This window comes from Callospermophilus lateralis, chromosome 13, assembly GCF_048772815.1.
Source record: "Callospermophilus lateralis isolate mCalLat2 chromosome 13, mCalLat2.hap1, whole genome shotgun sequence".
In the NCBI taxonomy this organism is placed as follows: Eukaryota; Metazoa; Chordata; class Mammalia; order Rodentia; family Sciuridae; genus Callospermophilus; species Callospermophilus lateralis.
Window position 1 is genome coordinate 98,557,814 of NC_135317.1, and position 24,685 is coordinate 98,582,498.

Here is a 24,685-nt window from a genome sequence, read left to right on the forward strand (position 1 = left end):
AAAATTACAGAGGGCCACTGTTACAGATTAAGCTCCTGCACTCCCAACACACCAGACTAAAAATCAAAATGGAGTCCTAGAGGCTAAAGTTTCACATCACCAAACCGAAGCTAAGTTGTTATTTGATCTTCAGAGAAATCAGAAGCCAGAGAGCCACTTCCCACATAAGACAGCCAGCAAGATAGTGAAGTTCCTTCCGTTTAATCCTTACAAAAGTAGCCTAAAGTAATCACTAACCGATAAATTACTTCCTATTGTGTCCCCTCTCCACTTTACAAGGAAAGTAATATTAAAATGACTAATCCATTTTTTGTTCTTTATTTTTGCTTTTGTTCCCTTTTATTTTTACTTATTTATTTATTTGGTACTGGGGATTGAACCCCGAATGCTCAACCACTGAGCCACATCCCTAGCCCCTTTTAGTATTTTATTTAGAGACAGGGTCTTGCTGAGTTGCTTAGGACCTCCCTAAATTGCCAAGGCTGACTTTGAACTTGTAATCCTCCTGCCTCACCTCCCAAACCCCTGGAATTACAGGTGCACACCACTGCACCCAGCTTGTTCCTTTTTATTTTTAACTGATGTAAAAACATAAAGGTTATACACAATGATGGATATTCTGTAATGTTTGTTTTTTTTGCTTTTTGTTTGGTTTCTGCTTTTTTTGAACCCTTCTCTGTCTATAAAACAAACCTTTTCTGCTCAGCCATTAGAACATTCATTCTACTTTATGGAATGAAAGGTAACCTGATTCTAGAATAAAAATAAAGCCAATTAAGATCTTAAATGTTTGCAATTTTGCCCTTTGGCAAGTCACCTGTTCATTTTTGTATCCTCTGAGCCCAGTCCAGTGTCTGACATTTGGTACATAAAATCTTATCAAATCATTAATCTTTCTATTTATTTATTTATTTATTTATTTTTCTCTTTTCTTTTTTTTATTATTAGTTGTTCAAAACATTACAAAGCTCTTGACATATCATATTTCATACATTTGATTCAAGCAGATTATGAACTCCCATTTTTACCCCGTATACATAATGCAGATTCTATTTATTTATTTTGGTACGGGAGATTGAATGCAGAGGTGCTTTACCACTGAACTAAGTCCCCAGACCTTTCTGTTATTTAAAATATTTTTTTAGTTATACATAGACACAATATCTTTATTTTGTTTGTTTCTTTCTTTATTTTTTATGTGGGGCTGAGGATCAAACCCAGTGCCTCACAAGTGCAAGGCAAACATTCTGCCACTCGGCCACAACCCCAGCTCCCCTTTCTGTTTTTTATTTTGAAACAGGTCTTACTAAATTGCTTAAGGCATTGCTAATTCGCTGAGGCTGGCTTTGAACTTGCAATCCTCCTGTTTCGGCTTCCAAGCCATTGGTGCCTGGCTAAATTTTTCTTGGGAAAATAATTTTTTTTTCTTTTCAGTTCTAGAGAGCCTCACACATGCTAGCAAGCACTCTACCACTGTTCTACATCGCAGACCTTTTGAATAATTCATAGAGAAATTATGGAATAGTTCGTTAGATCATTGTGAGTAGTACTTCATAAGTCTCTCTATTGATAGTACTTTTTTTTTTTTTTTTTTTTTTTTTTTTTTTAGGTGCTAGGGATTGAATCCAGGGCCTTGCACATGCTAAGCAAGTGCTTTTACCTCAGAGCTACATCCCTAGTCCTTATTTTATTTTGAGACAGAATCTTGATAAATTACCTAGGCTGGCCTCAAACTTGCAATCCTCCTCCCTCAGCCTCCTGTATAACTGGGATTACTGGTGTGTGCATCATGAGAGGAATTAATATGTATTTGACCGGCCCTAAGAATACTTTGTACATACTAAGCATTCAATAAATATTTAATTAAATGAGAAATTAAAGAAAGCATTGTGAGGAGTGCAAGACTATACATGCTGAGATTTTATAAAAACACAGGTAACAAGAGACTACTTCCCTGGTCATTCAGCTTGGGGTTTCTCACGCCCTTCTTTCCCCCAGAGTGTGGACGTAGGGCATCTAGGGTAAGCATGCACATTTTCCTGCTGTTGTCATGATGTGAAATGTTGACAGCAAAATGGCAGCTGAGTTGCTCAGAATGCTGGGCCAGTCCTGCTCCAGTTTCAACCACAGCACTGGCAGGATGCTCGTTAGTGTTTCTTCCATCCATGTGCCCGGCCACCTGTGGATCACTGCTGACCTGGGACCTCAGAATCGGGATGTGCTAAGTTATTTGCCGCTTCATGACCAATGATCTGTATAATTTTTCTCTTTGTTTCATTGGGATCCTGGCAGGTTTCCATTTTCCTGTGACTTAATGGCTCTTTCAAAGTTAGCTCCAAACTGGGATTTTTAGCATGAAGAGCTCCCTAATCTTTTTAGCAGCCATGCAGTTAGACTCTAGCTTGGAAGTGGCCAACCCTGAAGCTGCTTGCTTTCTATTATATTGTGAGCATCAGGCTTCTGCCTCCTCCTTCTCCTAGGTTCTTTCCTGGCCCAAAGGGAGGGTGGGCTGGTATTGAAGCTGCCCAGAGACCCCCACGCAGAAGACCATTGCCATAATTAAGCTTCTCTGGTCAGATCAGCAGAACATCTGCAGAGGTTATTGTGGTTGGTAGTTTCCTCTTTCTTGCAAATGCCAGGTTTGCACACAAAAGGTGTGACAGAGTAGAGTCTGCAATCTTGTTGTTTTAAAAAAAAAAAAAAAAGATATTATCTCTGTTTTCTTGGTAAAAACTTGTGAAACCTGTGTCTGGTCTAGAGGATGGAACAGAAAGCCCTTGTTATGTAAAACCTCCAAGGCCCTCCTCCTTCTGGATATAAAGTTCAAAGAATTTCCAAAATCTTTGTTCAGAGGAAGAATTCTTAGGCATGAGCCACCTCTGAACCCTGCAGTCAATAAACCTGCTTCCTGAGAGTTTCCCAGGTGACCAGCCTCTTCTGTACTACTTCAGTGTCAGCCTCAAGATCCTCCCTATTTAAGGTTCGCCTTAGTTTTCTGATAACTTGAAAAAATGCTTTAGGTTTCACAGTTCTCCTTTGTGTAGCTCTCTGTGAATACAGTCACGTACCACATCATGATACTTTGGCCAACGATGGTCGGTCCATAAAATTATATGACCTAGTGACATTGTGGCTGGCTTAGTACGTGTAAGTACACTCTATGATGTTTACAAATGAAGAAATAACCGTCTCCATCATTAAGTGATACATGGCTTACCCATATTTTCCAGAATAAAATAAAAGCATAACCATGGCTGGACAGCGCCTTCTGGCTTTAAGAGGTTTTGATGATTATTTAAAATTCTGGGCTGCAGTTAATATTCCCAACTGGCTGTTAAGATCTTAGGATGGGACTTTTTTGTGTGTGTGTGCTGGGAATTGAACCCAGGACCTCACACATACAAGAACATGCTCTACCACTATCTATATCCCTTCCCCACTTGGGTGGGCCTTGATGGCTCTTTTCAAAAGATTCGTTCTTCTCTTTCTCCAAAATCTTGAATGTGGTTTTCACAGGTTAAGCCTGCTTCTCTGCTCTTGGTTAGGAGCAGTGTCTGCTGGCTTGGTTTTCTTATGGCATCCACTGGGAATGAGATTTTGGAGCAGACTCTAAATGTGTATGATGTCTTAAAAGTTCTCAATTGGAGGATTCTCCTTTCTCTGGAGTCTAGTCTTAAGTTATTTAAACCAGAGAAGTTTGATGATTCTTTATATTCCCGAAAATTTTGTTTGTTTTGTTTTGTTTTTAAGGTCTAAAACCCCTATAGCAAATTAGCTAGACCTTGTCTTGAAATAAAAAATAAAAATGGCTAGGAAAGTGGCTAGTAAAGCGCCCCTGGGTTCAATGCCCAGCACCAAACAAACAAAGGTCCAAAACCTTACATATATAACAACATGACTGAGTCTCAAAGCCATTATCCTACATAAAACATGCCAGACTCACCAAGTTATGAATCTATTTATATGACATCCCAGAAAAGGCAAAACAATGGGGACAGAAAACATCAGTCAGTGCTGGAGCTGAGGTAGGGGAAGGGTTGACACAGACAGGGAAGTGTTTTGGGGACATAGAACTATCCTGCATCTTGATCATATGATAGTCAAAAAATGGTACATGATGTAAAGGATGTGCATACCGATTTTTAGTGTGAATAGCTACCAAATCTTTTTCATCCTCAGAGTCATAACCATCCTCTGAATCTTTGGGCCCTATAGAAGTGAAGGAACTATTCCTTATTTACATTTATGAAGACTCCTTACTACGCTTGCCTTGGTTCCTGCCATGGGATTTGGAAAACGGACAATAACTCACTTTTTTTTTTTTTTTTTTAAGTTTATTTTTATGTGGTGCTGAGTCCAGGGCCTTGCCCTTGCTAGGTGAACACTCTACCACTGAGTCACAGCCCCAGCCCTAGTAACTCACTTTTTTTTTTTTTTTTAAGAGAGAGAGAGAGAATTTTTTAGTATTTATTTTTTAGTTTTTGGTGGACACAACATCTTTATTTTATTTTTATGTGGTGCTGAGGATGGAACCCAGCGCCCCACGCATGCCAGGCAAGCACGCTACCGCCACGTAGATAGGCTCTAGCATAGAAGTGGCCAGTAAAGAATTTTACTGTACATCATCATACCTAATTTTTAAAAATATATTTTGTTTATTTTATTTTTATGTGGTGCTGAGGATTGAACCCAGTGCCTCACACATGCTGGGCAAGTGCTCTACCACTGAGCCACAACCCCAGCCCCATCATCCTGATTACTTTCAAGGACCTACAAACACTTCCCTAGTTAAAGGCACTTTCTACTCAGGGACCGCCAATAACTGTTAGGGCTCCCCAATAACTGTTAGGGCCCCATCACTCAAGTGTTATATTGATCTCCAGTTGTCCTCTTGTAATATCAGCCTCTTTTGTAAGACTTTAGCAGTTTTTCCTGATTAAAACTTTGTTTCTTTCCTGGGAGTGGAAAGTTCATTCCCAGGTGATACCCATGGGTTCTGGGAATCTTTATTTCCACCACAGGCTGGACAGCCTTTCCCATGGCCTGTTGCAATGTACCATGTTGGGCATGTCTCTGGTGGCTTGCCCAGGCTTGGGGTAATTACAATTTTCTTGTGCACCCAGATTTTTCCAGTCAGTGCTTTAATAAAAGTGTTTTAATGGTCCACTCCTACCCATGTACTTTAGCCTATTATCTGCATGATAGCCATTGTCTAAAAACAATTAATATGTCCCACTGTAAAGTAAAACTTACAGATGCCATTGTTTGGGATGCAGCTCCTATACTGGGCCCCAAGAGATCAGACTGAAAATCAAAATGGAATTACCCAGGCCAAAGGTCCAGATCATTAAACTAAAACTGAGTCATTTTCTGACCTTTAGAGAAATGAGGAGAGATCACAGTCAAACAGGCTCGTTTCAATGGGCACAAAAGCCTGGAACTGCAGCTCAGTGATACAATGTCTCCCTTGGCCCCGAGTTCCATTCCCAGAGTGCGCGCGCACACACACACACACACACACACACACACACACAAATTAATTAATCTGCATGATGATGAAGTTCCCTTTTGCCTTAATCCTTACACAAAAACAGGTAACCTGAAGTCACCTGACTCAATCAGTTTTGTCTCCTTGTCTTCTGCCTTATAAGGAAAGTAACTTTATTTAATTAATTTGTTTATTTACTTATTTATTTGCAGTGCTGAAGATTGAACCCAGGACCTCACACACACTAGGTAAGCACTCTACCACTGAGCTATACCCCCAGAAAGTAACTTTTAAAAGCCCAATCTTCCTTTTTTTAAAAAAAATTTAGTTGTAGTTGAACAAAATACCTTCCTTTTATTTATTTATCTTTATGTGGTGCTAAGGATCAAACCTGGTGCCTCAAATGTACTAGGTGAGCACTCTACTGCCGAGTTACAACTCCAGCCCCCAATCATCTTTTTGCTCTTTATTTCTGCTTTTCTTAGCCCTTCTCTGTAACACCAATCTCTTCTGATCAACCCATTGGAAAATTTATTCTATTTTAGGGGATGAAGTGGTGCCTGACTCTAGAATTTAAAGAAAAATAAAAGCTAATTAGATCTTCAAACTAATTGTTGTGATTTTCTCCTTTGGCACCATATTGGAAATTTCAGTGAGTCCATAATCCAGGTATGTGGTAATGGAAGGTCATAAATTCTCAAGATAAGGCCTTTAGTAATGCAACCAACTGCCCCCATGAACATGCTACAAATATTGCTATATCTCTTTTATTTTTTCAAATAAATTATGCTGGTCCCATTCATATTATCAATAAATCTAGTATCTTTCTCTCCAGGCTCCCACCTTTTTCTGAATTTTCCAGAAACTTAAGAACTTAAGCAATTCAAAAGTGTCCATCTGCCATCCCTCCTGTGGCAGACACTAGTATTCCCATATTTAGCAAATAAAAATACAGAACACTCAAATATTACACATAAAATACATTTTAAAAATTGTCTCCTAGGTGTGGTGATACATGCTTATAATCCTAGCAACTCAGAAAGCTAAGGCAGGAGGATCACAAGTTTGAGGCTAGCCTGGGCAACTCAGTGGTTAAGTACCCCTGGATTCAATCCCCAGTATCCCCCTGTCTCCCCCCCCAAAAAAAATTGTTGTCTGATTGGGGACATAACTTAGTGCTAAAGCACTTGCCTTCTGTGAGACCCTGGGTTTGATCCTTAGGACCATCAGAAAAGCTTTTAAATGCTATTTATCTGAAACCGAAATTTAGCTGGGTGTTCTATATTTCACCTGGCAATCCTCCAGCAAACCCATTTCACCTCTGGACACATGCAGCTCCACCTTGTTTCCCGGCTTTCTTTGCAGGTAGGTATGGCCAATGACTAAGTTATAGCTCAAACTCTCTCAGGCACAGTCCTCTTTTTCTTTCTAGTTGGGAATCTATGTGTTGAAGGTGACACAAATACAAGCTCGAAGGAGCGTGGGTACCTAGATCACCCCTGGATCATTCCCCTGCACGGGAGAATTACTCAGGAAAGCTGCATGCTGCAAACTCAAAGAACTATCATTTGAATAAGAAATACACTTTTATTGTACCAATAAGATTACAGGTGTGTTTATTATATCAGAGAGTTTACCTTAACCAATACAAAACACTGGTATCTTACAGTGGAGTATCATAGAGATCTAAAATTTGGGGCCAGGCATGGTGGTGCATTCCTGTAATCCCAGCAGCTAGGGAGGTTGAGGAAGGAAGATCAAAGCCAGACTCAGCAACAGCGAGGCACTGAGCAACTCAGTGAGACTCTGTCTCTAAACAAAATACAAAATAGGCCTGGGGATGTGGCTTATTTGATTAAGTGCCCCTGAGTTCAATCCACAGTACTCTAAAAAAAGAAAAGAAAAGAAACCTAAAATTTGTAATATCAGCTTAGTGGATCATCAGTGGGAAATAAGAGATACCCACACATAGATAAATGAACACAGATGTTGTACAGCAACAGACATTTGATAAATTGTCACCTGGAATAATGTAGGTGTATGAAGACATACCTGTTAAGTTAATGTGTTTATAGTTCTAGAGCAGAGAAATGTACCCCCTCTTTTGTCCTCTACCCCTCCAGCAATCTGATGAGATAGTGGTCCACATTACAGACTAATGTTTTCTAGTGTGCAAAATAAAATACATCAGACTATAAGAGCAATTATATAAAAAAATACTAAAATATGCTTTAAGAGCAAATAGCAATATAGTATAATACATCTTCGTTAATGCATCAAACAGCAAAATTTAGGGACACTCGAGGGTTCATTCTATGTGTCAACTTGACTGGGCCATGGGATGACCAGATTGATGGACAGACAGACAGACAGACATCCACATGTTACCAGCTTGGTTTGTTCTTATAAAGAACCCAAGGAAGGCACCCTTGTGGCTTCTTTTGTGACTTCCTGCTCTAGCAGAGGGGAGACACAGGATGGACTGAGAGAGCGCCCTGCTGGCTCTCTGAACAAAGAAGGGAGCTAGTTTTTATTTGTGTGTGAGGGTTGCAGGGTGGGCTAGTGTCTGGAATTTTAATTGACGTTGGGCACATTTCCTAAGGGTTTTATTTGCAGGTTTGTGGTGGGGGTATCTGTCTGGAGCCCCAGGTGCCACCTCTCGACATAGAGCCACCTCTGTCTTGTAGTAAGGATGAGCTGCTGAGAGATCACACAGGTAGGGAGTGAAGAAAACACAAAGCACACAAGGAACAAGAGTCCCATGAACTTGGTGTTCCAGCCACTCCTCCACAGTTTTATCCTTTGTGTTGTTTGTCCTGAGTGCTAAGCCACTAAGTCATGGTGAGGGTCATGACTTTAATGATGCACTTGGTTTTTCAGGCTGACACGACTGTTGAGAGTGAGTGGGTGGGTGGGTGGGGAAAGAATGTGTCATGTTCTTAAAAGCCAACAAGCATGAGCTAAGGTGCCTGAAGTGCATTGGACTTTTTTTTTTTTTTTTTTTTTAAACCAGGGATTGAACCCAGGGGTGCTCTACCACTGAGCCACATCCCCAGCCCTTTTTATTCTTTTATTTTAAGATAGGGTCTCACTAAATTGTGTAAGCCCTCATTAAGTTGTTGAGGCTGGTTTTGAACTTGGGATCCCCTTCCTCGGCCTCCTGAGTAGCTGGGATTATAGGTGTGCACTACCACATCCACATCCTATCCTTTTTTTTCTTCTTTCTTTCGGCAGTACTGGGAATGGAAGTCAGGGCCTGATGCATGCCAAGTACCCTACCACTGAGCCACACCCCACTACCTCTCCCCGCTAAACATTAAGGGATAAGGCAGAAAAAGCCTGAGTGACAGAACCAGTAAAACTTCTCAATAAATTACATTGTTAGCCATGTAGCAATTAGATTAAGGATGCTCCCTCCTCTGCTAAGCCTGAAGGTACTCACTTTAAGGTGAAAGGTGTAGGTAAAAGAACAAATCACAGAGGTGAAGAAGCAAAGAAGTCAGTCAGCCATGAGAACTAGATTTAGACATGGCTGTCAAATTTAGCAAACAAGAATATAGAAATATATACTTGTGTATAGATGCATGTATTGGGGATTGAACCCAGGGATGTTTAACCACTAACCGAACCCCCAGCTTCTTTTTATTTTGAGACAGGGTCTCACTAAATTGTTGAGGCTGATCTCCAACTTGTGATCCACCTGCCTCAGCCTCTCAAGTCATTGGGATTACAGGAATGTGCCACCATACCTGGACAGGACACATATCATTTTATCTGGCAACTCTAGGTCCAGAAATAAAATTTTTTAGTGTCTCTGAGTACTTGAATGTTTCTGAAAACAAATAAGTTAGAAATATACCAACTCTTTTTTTTTTTTTTTTTTTTTTTGGTGGGGAAGTGAAGGGATGGGGGGCGGTGGTTCTAGGGATTGAACTCAGGGGAACTCCAGACCACTGAGCCACATCCCCAGCTCTATTTTGTGTTTTATTTAGAGACAGTGCCTCACTTTTGCTGAGACTGGCTTTGAACTCGGGATCCTCCTGCCTCAGCTTCCCAAACTGCTGGGATTATAGTCATGCACCACTGCACCCGGCTTGTACCAACTTTTTGAGGGGACTATTTTGATAAAGAAACCATAACCCTGGGCTGGGGGTATGGCTCAGGTGTAGAGCACTTGCCTAGTATACTCAAGGACTTCATTCAATACCCAGCACCAAAAAGAAAAGAAACCATGAGCCTGACTATAAAGGCTTTTGCCCACCCAAGAAACTTAAAAACAACAACAATAAGACTCCAAATTTGCATGGAGAGGAAGCACACTAGTAAGACATCCCTAAACAGCATATTCCTCAGGGCCTACTGCAGACGGGGCCATCCTGATATGAACAAGGAAGAGCCTTTTGGAAGATGGAGCCAGGGGCAAGGAGCTCTTCCCGAAGGTAGGATCACAGTGTAATCAAGGCAATTCTCCCACCCCAAGGTAGAAGAGACAGAGAGTCTGCCAAGGAGGTTTGAATAATTGCTAAGGACTTGCAATTACATCTCCCATTCTTCCTTTTCCTGAATAGGAGTTGGTTTTGTTTGTTTGTTTTCATTTTATAGATAGCACGCCCTAGTTCCACCACTGTATGCAAGGGAGAGGAGAACAATTTACAGAAAGTTTGTTTTCCTAATTCAAAACTCTGCGGTTACTCTCCTTATATCAAAGAAGACATTTGGCATCTGCAATTTATATACGGGGTAAAAATGGAAGATCATAACCCACTTGAATCAAAGTGTGAAATATGATATATCAAGAACTATGTAATGTTTTGAACAACCAACAATTAAAAAAAAAAAGAAAAAAAAAAAAAAAAAAGTCCGTGGTGCTAGGGTAACACAGGCCTGTAATCCCAGTGGCTCATGAGACTTAGGAGTATGGCAAGTTCAAAGCTAGCCTCAGCAATTTAGTGACACTCTAAGCAACTTAACGAGACCCTATCTCAAAATAAAATATAAAAAAGGGCTGGGATGCACCTCTGCGGTTAAATGTCCCTAGGTTCAATCCCTGGTACAAAAAAAAAAAAAAAGTCTATGGTGCTGATTTATAATCTCAGGGACTCCAGAGGCTGAGGTGGGACAATTGCAAGTTTAAGGCTAGCCTCAACAATTTAGTGAGGCCCTAAGCAACTTAGTGAGATCCTGTCTCAAAATAAAAAATAAAAAAGGGCTGAGGATGAGGTTCAGTGGTAAAGTGCCTCCTGTTTAATCCCCTATATCAAAAAGGAAAAAAAAAAAAGTTATTGGACCATCAAGAGCCAAAATATTCAGCCTTAATGAGAATACTGTATATCCCCTAGAGATATGGATTTTTCTTTTATTTATTCACTTATTGGTACTGGGGATTGAACCCAAGGGCACTTAACCACTGAGCCACATCTCCAGCCCTTTTTATATATTCTATTTAGACACAAGGTCTAACTGAGTTGCTTAGGGCCTCAATAAGTTGCTGAGGCTGGCTTTGAACTTGGGATCCTCCTGCCTCAGCCTCCCATGCCGCTGGATTTACAGGTGTGTGTTCCGCGCCCTGCCTATGCATTTATTTATTTGCAGTGCTGGGGAATGAACATTGAACTTAGGGCCTCCTACATGCTAGGCAAGCAGTCTACTGCTGAGCTACACCTCCAGTCCAGAATCCTGGATTTTGACCTTGACCCAATGATGAGATGGGACTTAGGGTTGACACCCTGGGTGAGGAAAGAGAAGAGTATGTTCTACGTATGGTAAAGGGGTAAAACAGATATTGGATGACCTGAAGTGTGAACTGTGACAGAGTTCTTTTCTTCCTGGGTACATTAGTAGACTACATTTCCTAATCTCTTTTGCAGTTAGGTATGGCCATGTGTTTGAGTAATACAGTAATTTCTTGCCTGATCCATTAAAAACCTCTCAGGAGGAATTCTTCATGCTTTCCCTTGCTTTGTGATGTAGAGGGTGATAACCCCCAGAGCAGCCTTGGAAATCACATATTGAAGATGGCAGAACCACTTGATGGAACTTGAGTAGCTGCATCACCATCCAGAGGAGAGCTGCCCAAGAGAACCACCTATCCGTGATTACATGCCTTGACTATTAGCAGAGGAAAGAGTATTTTAAGCCACTAAAATTTTGAAGATTCACCTAAGGCATGGTTCTCAAAGTGTGGTTCTCCTAGACTAATAGCATTAGCATCATCAGATGACTTAGATTTGGTTAGAAATCCAAATTCTTTTGCTGGGCATGGTGGTGTACACCTCTAATCCCAGTGGCTAGGGAGGCTGACACAGGAGTTTGGCAAGTTCAAAGTCAGCCTCAGCAATGGCAAGGTGCTAAGCAACTCAGTGAGACCTTGTCTCTAAAGGAAATATAGAAAGGGCTGGGGATGTGGCTCAGTGGTTGTGTGCCCGAGTTCAACCCCTGGTATAGAAAGAAAGGAAGGAAGGAAGAGAAAAGAGGGCTGGGGCTGTACTTCAGTGGCAGAGCACTTGCCGAGCATGTGTGAGGCACTGGGTTCGATCCTCAGCACCACATAAAAATAAACAAACAAAATAAAGACATTCTGTCTATCTACTACAAAAAAAAAAAAAGGAAAAAGAAAAAAAATCCAAATTCTCAGGTCCTACCCCAGAAATATTGAATCTGGGGACGGGATCCAGCAAGCTGGATGATTCTGATACACACTGAAGTTCAAGAACAACTGGTCTAAGGAAATAAATAATGTTGGGGCTGGGATTGTGGCTCAGCGGTAGAGCGCTCGCCTAGCATGGGCGGGACCGGGTTTGATCCTCAGCACCACATTATAATGTGTTGTGTTGTGTCCATCTACACCAAAAAATAATATTAAAAAAAAAAAAAAAGATTGGCCAACACTGGAATACAAGGGATAAAATAAGTTTAAAAAAAAAAGAAAATAAATAATATTGACTAATAAAACACCCAAGTAGGCAGCCCTTGAACCTGATCAGCCCACTGTTGCCCCTGTTTCTCACGGTACCATACCAGGCGTTTCTATGACCGTAGCACTCATTCTACCGGCAGAGGATTCTGGTACACTCTTAACCCTGATCTCAGCCCAGACCACAGCAGACCCTTAAGTAAGCGTGGCTCTCTTCCTTTGGTGGTAAGCTAACTCAGGGTTCCATCAGTGCTTGGTTTTCCCTGATCTTGGCATCCACCAATTCATGAGCCAGAAGCCACAGAAGGACTCTGTCAATTGGGGTGATCAGCTCATCCCAGCTCATGCCTCAGATTTTCCTGGGGTCAGTATTAAAAGCCTCTTTTCCCAGGAAACCACCCAGTCCCAGTCAATTTGGGCTGAAATATTCACTGTCCTTTACCTACTAAGGGACAATAGTTTTCCACCCCAGTTATGAAACCAAAAGTATCTCCAGACTTCGATCCAGGCCCTTTTCTCTCAAAAGATCATGGCTCAACAGGTCAGGCAATTTTTTTTTTTTTTTTTTTTTTTTGTACTGGGGATTGAACTCAGGGGCACTCATCCACTGAGCCGAATCACCAGCCCTATTTTGCCTTTTATTTAGAGACAGGGTCCCACTGAATTGCTTAGCACCTTGCTTTTGCTAAGGATGGCTTTGAATTTGTGATCCTCCTGCTTCAGCCTCCCAAAACACTGGGATTACAAGGGATTACGGGTGTGTGCCACTGCACCCAGCAGGTCAGGCAATTTTCTATTTTCAAACACAAAAATTTTTCCCACACAGTTGGTCTACTCACCTATCAAGCCAGCAACCTGATTGCCTATGCTTACTCTTTTGTGGGTGTGTGATCTTGAGAAGGTCACTTAAGGCCAGTGGAGGGTTTGCCCTCCTAAAGGTGAGCAAGGAAACTGAAAAGCACTTAACCTCAGTCAAGCAGGACCCACAGTTTCTGGTTAAATATCTCCTCCGTACTTAAGCCTACAGAGAATATGTGATAAGCATCCTGACTTCATAAGACAAGGCAAAATGTTAATTCTGGCAAGAATTAAGTATAATGAGATTTCAGGACAAGGAAAGAAAGGTTTATGTTCCCTAAATGTCTTCAAGTCCCATTCAGATCACTATTTACCAATGGTGGGCCTGGAGGGCATATCTAAATTAAGTGTGGGTGATATTTTAAAATACAAATCCCCCCATTGATAGGCCCCCCGGTAGGGGAAATCTCAGATGACTTTGATGCATCTCTTTTCTTTTGTTAATCATAGCCTCAGAAGAACAGGGGTTCTGAGCCTCAGCACTATTGACTTCCTAGGTCTGATAATTCTTGGTTGGGGATTGGGGGAGCTATCCTGTGTGTCATGGGATGTTTAGCAGCATCCCTGTCCTTTACCTACTAAGGGACAATAGTTTTCCACCCCAGTTATGAAACCAAAGGTATCTCCAGACTCTGCAAAATGTAAAAGGAGGGTTTCCAGAAAAGCTAGATATGTAGGGGATATGCAATATGTGGGAAATAATTTTACTAAAAATGTTGTTTATCTAAGATCCAAATTTAACTGGACATGTACATTTTTATTTGCTCAATCTGGCAATCCAGTTAGGGTTGCACTACATTAGAACAAGGTTGGAATGATAAAAAATAAAACCAAGTCAGTCATTTTAATACAATCTTACTAAAGATACACTTTAGACACATGCTTCAAAGAAAGACACATTTTTTTTAGGGTCTGGGGATGTAGTTCAGTGGGTGAACATTTGCATAGCATGCTCAAGGCCCTTAAAAAACAAGGCACTTTCCCATACACATTGTAAAGGAGCAACCAGAGAAAATTTGTTTGAACAGTAGGGAATCAGAAATATAACTAATACTCATGAAACAATATATAGGTTTGATGAAGGCAGTAATCTTTGTTGATATGTTCCATCTATCTTAAACAAATCCTGGCATATAATAATCAATCATATAATAAGTATTTGTTAAATGAATGTATGAAAGCATTGGTGATGTTAAGTGTGGGATGAAAATGTCCATATAAGCCAGGCATGGGGACACACACCTGGAATCCCAGCAGCTCAGGAGGCTGAGGCAGGAGGATCACAAGTTCAAGGCCAGTCTTAGCAACTTAGAGAGGCTCTAGGTAACTTAACAAGACCTCATCTCCAAATACAAATAAAAAGGGTTAGCATGTAGTTCAGTAGTAAAGCACCCCTGGGTTCAATTCCCTAGTACCAAAAAAATTTGTTTTATTTTGGTACTGGGGACTGAACAAAAGTGTACTCTACCATTGAGAGAGGACCATAGCCTGAGAGCAAGATGTGTGAGAAAGAGATGGGGATAAAATTACTACCTATCCTTTTTCCTCTAGAAAAGAAATGAAGTTCAAAGCATTTTATTTGACTTTGACTTCAAATTCAGTAAATTTGAATTTCACTGTTGAATTTAAAATATTTTCAACAATGTGGGAATGAATTCAGGCAGATGAATGGCAATTCAATCAACCCTGCCTTGTGCCAAGGCCCCTCTTTTCTACCTTCCGGGAATTCTTTCCCTCACTGAGCTTGTTCCGGATGGAATCCTGTGTGCTTCAAACGCATTAAAAACCCAGACCTTGTTCCAGGACCAACTTTAGAATTTGGAATTGACTCTACTTTAACTAAGAACTTCAATATTCAGGTCCATATATACAGTAACATGAAGTTTTACCAACTCAAGAGAGGGAACTTCTCGACTGACTCAAATGATTTGGATTTATCTAGCACTTGAAGATGAAGCAGCCTTTTATTCTGTGTTGCTCCCGTTATGTGACTATGTTGTAAATAAGCTTCCTTTTGCAGAAAAGAAATGAATACATCAGACCTCATTACTTTATAATAGCTTGATGCATCCCACCAGCTGCCTTACAAGCAGAGGGAATGCAAAGCCAAATTATCTGGGTTCAAATCCCAGCTCTGCTACTTTTAGGCATGTCCTGTTTGGACAAGTCATTCCATCCTTATCTGTAAAATGAGAATGTTAATAGTACATGCCCGATAGGGTTCTTATGAAGATTAAATGAATTACAATTTTTTTATTGTTTTGTTTTGGTACTGGGGATTGGTGTGCTCTACCACTGGTTAATAATACCCAGCCTTTTTAAACTTTGAGATAAGGTCTTGCCAAGTTGCCCAGGCTGGACTTAACCTTGTGATCCTCCTGCCTCAGCCAAGTTCAATGAATTAAAATTTGTAAAGGACTTTGATGACTGGCATGTAAATGTTTATTAAATTAAAAAGTTAAAAATTAAAATCACTAAAGTAGATTAAATGAGATGTTGTCCAACATCCTTTTGTGAGAATTTTTAGAGGCAGAACAGGAAACCTTCAAATTCTTATAATCATAAGGTAGATGAGTGTAAGCCTGGAGGAAGGAACGGTACAGAAAGGCATAACTGCTCTCTCAGGAGTTTGGTCACCAACTATGATTCTGTTCTGTGACCATCCTACACTTGCTATGGCATTTATACCTAAAGAGTTCAAATCACTGCTACTGCTTAAGCATCAAGTTGAAAGAGATTATAAATAAAAATCTAGTTTCCCAAGGACCACCAGAGTCTTGAAAGAAGATATGATCAGGTGCAGTGGCGCATGCCTATACTCCCAGGCGACTGGGGAGGCTGAGGCAGGAGGATCCCAAATTCAAATCTAGCTTTAGCAATTTAGGGAGGCTCTAGGCAAGTTAGAGAGAACCCGTCTTAAAAGTAAAAAGTAAAAAGGGCTGGGATGTTGCTCAGTGGTTAAGCACTGCTGGGTTCAATCTCAGAACCAAAAACAAGAAAAGAAGAAAGAACAGGAAAAGAGGATATGTACTACATGGCCATCTGTATTCAAGGACACTGAGAGAGCACCCAAAGCTGTGGGGACGGTATTGAAAGTTCTTTTATCTAGCATGGCATAAAATAGTGGCTCTGTGCAGGGTCTCTGGAGCCAGAGCCACTGCTCAACTGTATTTTCTTGTCTAAATGACTTGCTATATCTCAGCACCAAAAAGTTTCATTTTCCCTTGACTGCTCTGCATTTGCTGCCCCTGAAGAAAGCATTGGCAGTTAATCCTTGCCTCTGACTCTGTTTTCTAGGGAACCCAGGTTAAAACAAGTATTATGGAGAAAAAGAAAGCAGAGGTATAGGGAGACAGGCTCAATCTCTCTGTGCTTCCAACTTCCTTACCTGTTCAAGGATTAAATGACATAACAATAGACATAAGTCCTTAGAACACTGCCTGGCACAAGATAAAAACACTATGAATTTTGACCACAATTAAAAGTCTAGGAAGCTTTTGTTTCCTCTCTATGTAGAAAAATTGGGCCTTAAGAAGAGAACTCTGAACCAGGAGCAGTGGCGCATGCCTGTAATCCCAGCAGCTTGGGAGGCTGAAACAGGAGGATCATGAGTTCAAAGCCAGCCAGCAAAAGTGAGGCACTAAGCAACTCAGTGAGACCCTGTCTCTAAATAAACTACAAAATAGTGTTGGGGATGTGTCTCAGTGGCCGTGTGCCCCTGAATGCCCCAGCAACCCCCGCCCCCCAAAGAAAAGAACAGAACTCTGCCACCAATCAGGTTATGCTGTGATTGGGTTTCCAGGGTCAACTTTGCGCTGTGACCACAGGATATAGAGCAGCAAGCATGACTTCATGTATCCCATAATGAGTGTGTCATTTTCCTGCTGCTGTGGCAAATTCTGGAGTCTGTATGGGAGAATGTCTTCTTGCCTTTTCCACCTGCTAGCCTTGGCCCTGCTGTGTTCCTGACCTCTGCCTCATCCTCACGTATTCTCTTTCTCTGAATCTCCTGCCCACCTCCCTTGTAAGACCTATGTGATGACTCTGGGCCCAGCTGGATCATCTAGGATTATTTGCCCAAACCAAAATCCTTCATTTTCTGGGCACCGTGGTACACACTTGTAATCCCAGTTCCTGGGGAAGTGGAGGCAGGAGAATTGCAAGTTTGAGATCAGCTTGGGCAACTTAGTGAAATCCTGTCTAAAAATAAAAAAAATAAAAATAAAAAGGACTGGGGACATAGCTCAGTGGTACAGCACCCAGGTTCAATCCTCAATCCTCTCACAAATAAATAAATAAATAAATCATTGATTGAATCAATCTGCCAAAGCCATTTTGCCATAGGTAGATAACATATTTGCAAGTTCCAGAGATAATGGATATCTTTGGGAGAAAGTCATCAATTGCTTATTACACTGGGCAAGGAGTATCCCTGTTGTTTATGGTTCACATTTCTTTGAATTATATGTAGGCAATGTAGCTCATTTTCTCAAGGATGCTCTTTTCCCAAAGAATAGCAGCAGGCAACCTGAATGTCATACCTGTTGAGAGAGTGAGAGGGGTGGAGATGCGGGGGGAGGAGAATGTTTCTCCAGTATGAATGAAGAAGTAATGATAGGAATAACTACTTTCTTATCAGACATGTGGTGCATGCCTATTATCCCAGCAGCTCAGAAGGCTAAGGCAGGAGGATTACAAGTTCAAAGTCAGCCTCAGCAATTTAGCAAGACCCTATCTCAAAATAATAAGTAAATAAAAGAGATAGGGGCTTAATTTAATTTTGCTGCATATGGATTTCCAGTTCTGCTAGCACCATTTGTTGAAGAGGCTATCTTTTCTCTAATATACGTTTTTGGTGCCTTTGTCTAGTATGAGATAATTGTATTTATGTGGGTTTGTCTCTGTGTCCTATATTCTGTACCATTGGTCTACAAATCTATTTTGGTGCCAATACCATGCTGTTTTTGTTACTCTTGCTCTGTAGTATAGTTTAAGATCTGGTATAGTGATGCCACATGCTTCACTCTTCTTGCTAAGGATTGCTTTGACTCTTCTGGGTCTCTTATTTTTCCAGATGAATTTCATGACTGCTTTTTCTATTTCTATGAGGAATGTCATTGGGATTTTGATTGGAATTGCATTAAATCTATACAGTGCTTTTGATAGTATGGTCATTTTGACAATATTAATTCTGTCTATCCAAGAACAAGGGAGATCTTTCCATCTTCTAAGTTCTTCTTTAATTTTTTTCTTTAGTGTTCTGTAGTTTTCACTGTAGAGGTCTTTTGCCTCTTTTGTCAAGTTGATTCCCAAGTATGTGTGTGTGTGTGTGTGTGTGTGTGTGTGTGTGTTTTAGGAATTAGACCAGAGACTCTGTGCCTAACAGAAGAAAAAGTAGGTCCAAATCTTCCTCATGTTGGATTGGAGGGACTTTAGATAGGGTAAAGGGGAGGGAAGGTAAGAGAGAGGAAAGGCAGGGGCATGAGGGTAGGAAAGATGAGGGAATGAGATGGACATCATTACTCTAAGTACAGGTATGAAGACACAAATGGTGTGACTATCAACCAGAGACATGAAAAATTGTGCTCTATATGTGTACTATGAATTAAAATGCATTCTGCTGAATGAATAATTTTTTAAAAAAAATAAGTTAAAAAAGGACTGGGTATGTGGCTCAGTGGTTAAGCACCCCTGGAGTCAATCCCTGGTATCCACCCCCTTGCAAAAAAAAAAAAAAAAAAAGCTACTTTCTGAGAACATGTGTAGGCTGTTCAAAACTCTGCGTTTGGGGGTCAGTGGTAGAGTGCTTGCTTTGCATGCACTGGGTCCAGGGTTCAGCCCACAGCACCACCAAAGTACATCCAAAAAACTCTGCAATGTTAAGAGCTTCATGACACTGAGGTCCCATTAGCAACTCACAAGGCAAGTATAATTTTGGCAGGAAGTCACCTGAAAGTGGGTTGCATGGCCACTTCATGCTTTTGCATATGCTGCCAGATCACTGGTGAAGGTGACAAACGGTTGTGTTAGAGCCAAACACATAAGAACACAAGGGCTGAAGTCAGCCCAGCCCAGAACCTTGGCTCTGCTGTTTCCAGACTGCCCTGTAGCTACTCACTACAAGCTTCCTCTGTCCAAGGGGGACATCTAGAGGTTGCTTTTAATGCCTCAGCTATCCCAAAGCCTTTTCCAAACCCAAGGAGGTTATATTGATTTTTCCAGGTACAGTAGAAATATATTCCAAGTTACAGAAGGGTTTTAAAATGTGATGGGTTAGGAGAATAGTTATAAAGGACATTTGGGGGTCAATTTAGGGTATTTATCTGTTGACAGAATGTTGGCAGATGTGATTAAGTTGTAATGTTGATTTCCTTTATTATTTGTTCTTCCTCCTCCTTTTTTTTTTTTTTTTTTTGTTTAAGTGCTCAGGCTGGTCTTGAATTCCTGGGCTCAAACCATCCTCCTAACTGGGCTTCTTAAGTAGCCAGGACTACAGGTGCGCACCACTGCACCTGGTCCAAAGTGATTTTCCAGGTGTGGTTAGGGCATTGTGCTGTGTACCAGATCTAGGAAGATGCAGGAGGAGGTATTTCAGGGTGATCTAGAAGGGCGGGAGGATGTTTGCAATCAATTTCAAATGTTTTAGCCAAAGGGAAGTGTGTGTACACTCGCAGAGACAAAGCTGAGAGGCAGGATGTCAACAGCTGGTACCAAAAAAAGTGAGTACCTAAAAACCCTGAACAAAGATGCTTAAAATGTCACCTGAATTTGCATCTCAAATGTCACGCCTTCCCTTGTACTTGGCTTCGTTCTTTTGTTGAAATCTAGCTTTTAGGCCTTACCACCCTCCAGACTGTAATCCCTCCCGTGGTTGGTCTCTGCTCTTGGTGTGGCTCCTGCAGCACGCAGCAGACCCGCGCAGGTATTTGCGGATGCTAGAAAAGAATAGACAACTTCCCAGCTCCCTCCGGTGGCGTCTCTGTCTGGTCTTCATTTCCCCTCTTCCCAACACCCCCAGCTTCCCTGGCTGACTCACAGTTGTCCTCCAGATCCCCTGCCCTGCTTCTGGCGCTTAGGTCATTTCCCCTGCCTCAGCACTTAGCACACAGTATAGTCTAGTTGTCTGATTTCTTGACAGAATTCTCCATGGACGTCGGTTTCCTGGAAGACAAGGGAATTTTGTTTGTCTTTTTGGATCTGTAAACTTAGTCACTGACATGGTGTCTGGCACGTAGTGAAAGCTTAAAAAATTACTTAGTGAATGGATGGCCAACCTAGAAGGAACAACATTTGAGAACCAAACTGGAGTTCCGCTAGACTAGAAATCCCCACAAATGAATAAATAAATGTAAAACTATACACATATTATTAATTTTATATAAAATATGAAAGTAGATGTTGGTTTATTGCAAGGGGATTTTTATTAGGATTATGGTAAAAATCTTAGAAGTTTATATTTCAGCCGGGCATGGTGACAAATGCCTGTGATCCCAGAAACTCAGGAGGCTGAGGTAGGAGGATCGCAGGTTCAAGCCAACCTCAGCAATTTATGGAGACCCTAAGAAATTTAGCAAGACACTGTCTCAAAATAAAAAATGAAAGGGCCTGGGGATGTGGCTCATCCCTGGGTTCAATCCCTGGTACAAAAAAAAAAAGAGTTTATATTTCATAATGCTACATAATACTAGGTTATCCTTAGAGAGAACTCTCTTCTTATTGAATTAATCTTTATACTTTTTATTATGAATTCATACTTCTCACAATACTGTCTTCTGATTAACTCATTTCAAATACACATACCTATATGTGTGTGTGTATGTATGTATGTATGTATATATTTTTCTATTTTTTGGTGCTCAGCATCAAACCCAGGGCCTTACACATGCTAAGCATGTGCTCTACCACTGAGTTATACCCTCAGCCCCTACATTTTTTTTTTAACTTTTTATAATTCTATTTCTAATACATTATTCCTCTTGTAAAGAATAATGTCAATTTAAAGACCATGAATCCAGAGGCTGGGGTTGTGGCTCAGTGGTAGCGCGCTTGCCTAACATGCTTGAGGCACTGGGTTTGATTCTCAGCACCACATACAAATAAATAAAATAAATGTCCATCAACAACTAAAAAAATTTTTTTAAAGTCTATGATTCCAGATAATGTAATAAAACAGGCAAATTAGATGGTATAATCATTGGGCAACTATCTTTAGCTATGACTGTATATTTAGAAAATCTAGTATACTTAACTCTAGAATTTTAGAATGAAGAAACAAGTTTGAGTGCCAGACAGAAATAAGGATACACAGCTCTCCTTTACAGGAGGAACATGCAGGAAACTGAGTTCCAGTGAGATTTTCTGATACCTAAAGAGTACACAGTTCCACCTTACTTTCTTTTATTGAGTAGAAGAATTTGCACCAGTTAAGAGTTCAGAATTAATTGATTTGTTTTTGGTATTAGGGATTGAACCTAGCTTTACCCCTAAGCTACCTCCCTAGTCCTTTTCATTTTTTGAAATGGGATCTCACCAATTTGCTGAGTTGCTGTGATTATAGGAAAAAGCTTGGCTGAGTTCAGATTTTTTTTAATGATTTTAATTAAAAAAAAATTTTGCAGTTGTAGATGGACAAAAGGCCTTTATTTTATTTGTTTATTTTTATGTGGTGCTGAGGATTAAACCCAGTGCTTCATGCATGCTAGGCAAGAGCTCTGCCACTGATCTACAGCCCCAGCCCATGATTTTAATTTTTAAATGTGTAATTATATCAAGAGACGAAGTCTATTATTAGCATTCATAGTGCCTTTTTTCTTGTTAACTTGAATAACTTATAAAGAGTACTTATTTTTTCATTAACTCCTTCCATATCTCTTCTATCTTTATATAACAGATTTCTATAAACTAACATATATAATTGTGCTAATTGTATTCATCACTTCATGAAGTAATTGTGAAACTGAAGTTTGTTTTCCCTTAAGTGTACACTGGATGCCTTCTGAGTTTAACATCTTTCAGCTACATTTTAAGAGGCGGTTTTTCAGCTGGGCATGGTGACCCATGCCTGTAATCCCAGCTACTTGGGAGGCTGAGGAAGGAAGATCTTAAATTGGAGGCCAGCCTCATCAACTTAGTAGGTTCCTGTCTTGAAATTAAATATAAAGTGCTGGGTATGTTAGTTCAGTGGTAGAGAGAGTGCTTGTTCAACAAATGCAAGGCCTTGGGTTCTATTCCCAGTACAGGGGTATGTGTATATGAGTGTGTGTAGATTTCCAGGTGTTGAGGGTTCAAGACAAAAGGCATTTTTGACCTGGCCTCAGAAATCAGAGTAAATTCTGCTATATCCATTGGTCAAAGCAAACCACAGGGACTGACCTAGATTCAAGGAAGAGAAAGAGACTACACACTCTGAAGCACATTGGCTGTCATTTGTAAATTAAACCTTTTTCTTAGCAAAAGTGGTTTTAAAGCACAGAGGAAATTCTGAATTTATGAAATCAAAGTTGGATTGTGAATAAGTTACAGTTTTAGTACTAAAATACGTAAAGTTGTATTTAACTTGGCTACCTTTTCCTGGTGATAGCTGTTCCCTCAAGTTCTAAAGCAATCTTATTTCTAAAAAATGAATCATTTGTTTTTTACTGTTTTTTTTGTTGTTGTTGTTTTGGCAACCTACACACAACTGTAAACAACTCAGGAGTAGTTATATATCCTTCCCCCTCCTCCTTTTTAGGCTACTTATGGCCTCTTTTGAGATCATCAGTTTTGGAGAAATCACATCTAAATGATAATCCTTTTCTTCATTCTCATCCTAAGTGTAATTTTCAAATTAGAAATGGATATTCTTCTTGTCACATATGTTGAAAATATGATGTTATGTTAGGCTAATGTTTTTTAAAAATATTTTTTAGCTGTAGACAGACATAATACTATTATTTTATTTATTTATTTTTATGTGGTGCTAAGGATCAAACCTAGTGCCTCACATGTGCCAGGCAAGTGCTCTACCACTGAGCCACACCTCAGCCCCAAGGCCAACATTTTAAGATCTTTTCTAAGGCAGATAACAATGGTAGTCATAGACACATGTCTATAGAGGTTATCTTTTTTCATTTCTGAGAAGTAGAAAATCTTACGTACTTTTACATGTTTCAAAGAAACTGAAAAGTCACCGCAATCCTTTATTGTGTTCATAGTCTACTGGCATTGCTATAACAAAATAACTTAGACTAGTGATTTTTAAATTTTTTTGGGGGGTGGGTACCAGGGTTTAAACTCAGGGGTACTTTACCACTGAGCTACACCCCAGCCTTCAATTTTTTTTTTTTTTATTTGGAGATAGTGAGACCCTGAGTTGATACAGCTGGCCTCAAATTTATGATCCTCCTGCCTCAGCCACCTGAATCACTGGAGTGACTCCATGTGCCACCATGCCAGCTAGACTGAGTAATTTATAAAGAACAGAAATTATTACTCACACAGTTCTGGAGGCTGTGAGGTCCAAATCAAAGGGCCAGCGGATTCCATGTCTGGTAAGAGCTCACTCTGTTTCATAGATGGTGCCTTCCTGCTGTGTCCTCACATGGCAGAAAGGGGCAACAACTCCTTTGGGCCAATTTTATAAGGGCATCAATACCATTCTCAAGGGTGGGGTCCTACTTATTGCACTGGGGATTAGGTTTCAACATATGAATTTTGGAGAACATAGTATAGTATTCAGACTATAGTGATTATGAAAGCCTCAAAATCGTAGTAAACAAATCATATAAACATGCACATTTTTTTTTTATTTTGATTGATGGCTAAGTGTATCCTTTAAAATTTTTATTGGTGCATATTAATTAAACAGAATAGTGGGTTTCATTGTGCCATATTTGTATATGCACATAACCATTTGATCAATTTCCCATCTTCTTTAAAGCAGTGTTGTGTACGAAGTAGCAGTATTGGACATTTAGCAGGTAGAATAATTTTATTTTCCCAGGCATGTTTATTTAACAATGAAATTTGCCAATATTGGGGCTGGGGATGTGGCTCAAGCGGTAGCGCGCTCGCCTGGCATGCGTGCGGCCCGGGTTCGATCCTCAGCACCACATACAAAACAAAGATGTGTCCGCCAATAACTAAAAAATAAATATTAAAATTAAAAAAAAAAAAGAAAAAAGAAATTTGCCAACATTTACATTATTTTATACCAGGGATTAAACTCAGGGGCACTCGACCACTGAGCCACATCCCTAGCCCTACTTTATATTTTATTTAGAGACAAGATCTCACTGAGTTGCTTAGTGCCACACTGTTGCTGAGACTGGCTTTAAACTCACGATTCTCCTGTCTCAACCTCCCAAGATGCTGGGATTACAGGCATGTGCCACTGCAACCAGCTCCAATATTCACATTTATACTATCTGCTAAATATGCAGATAACT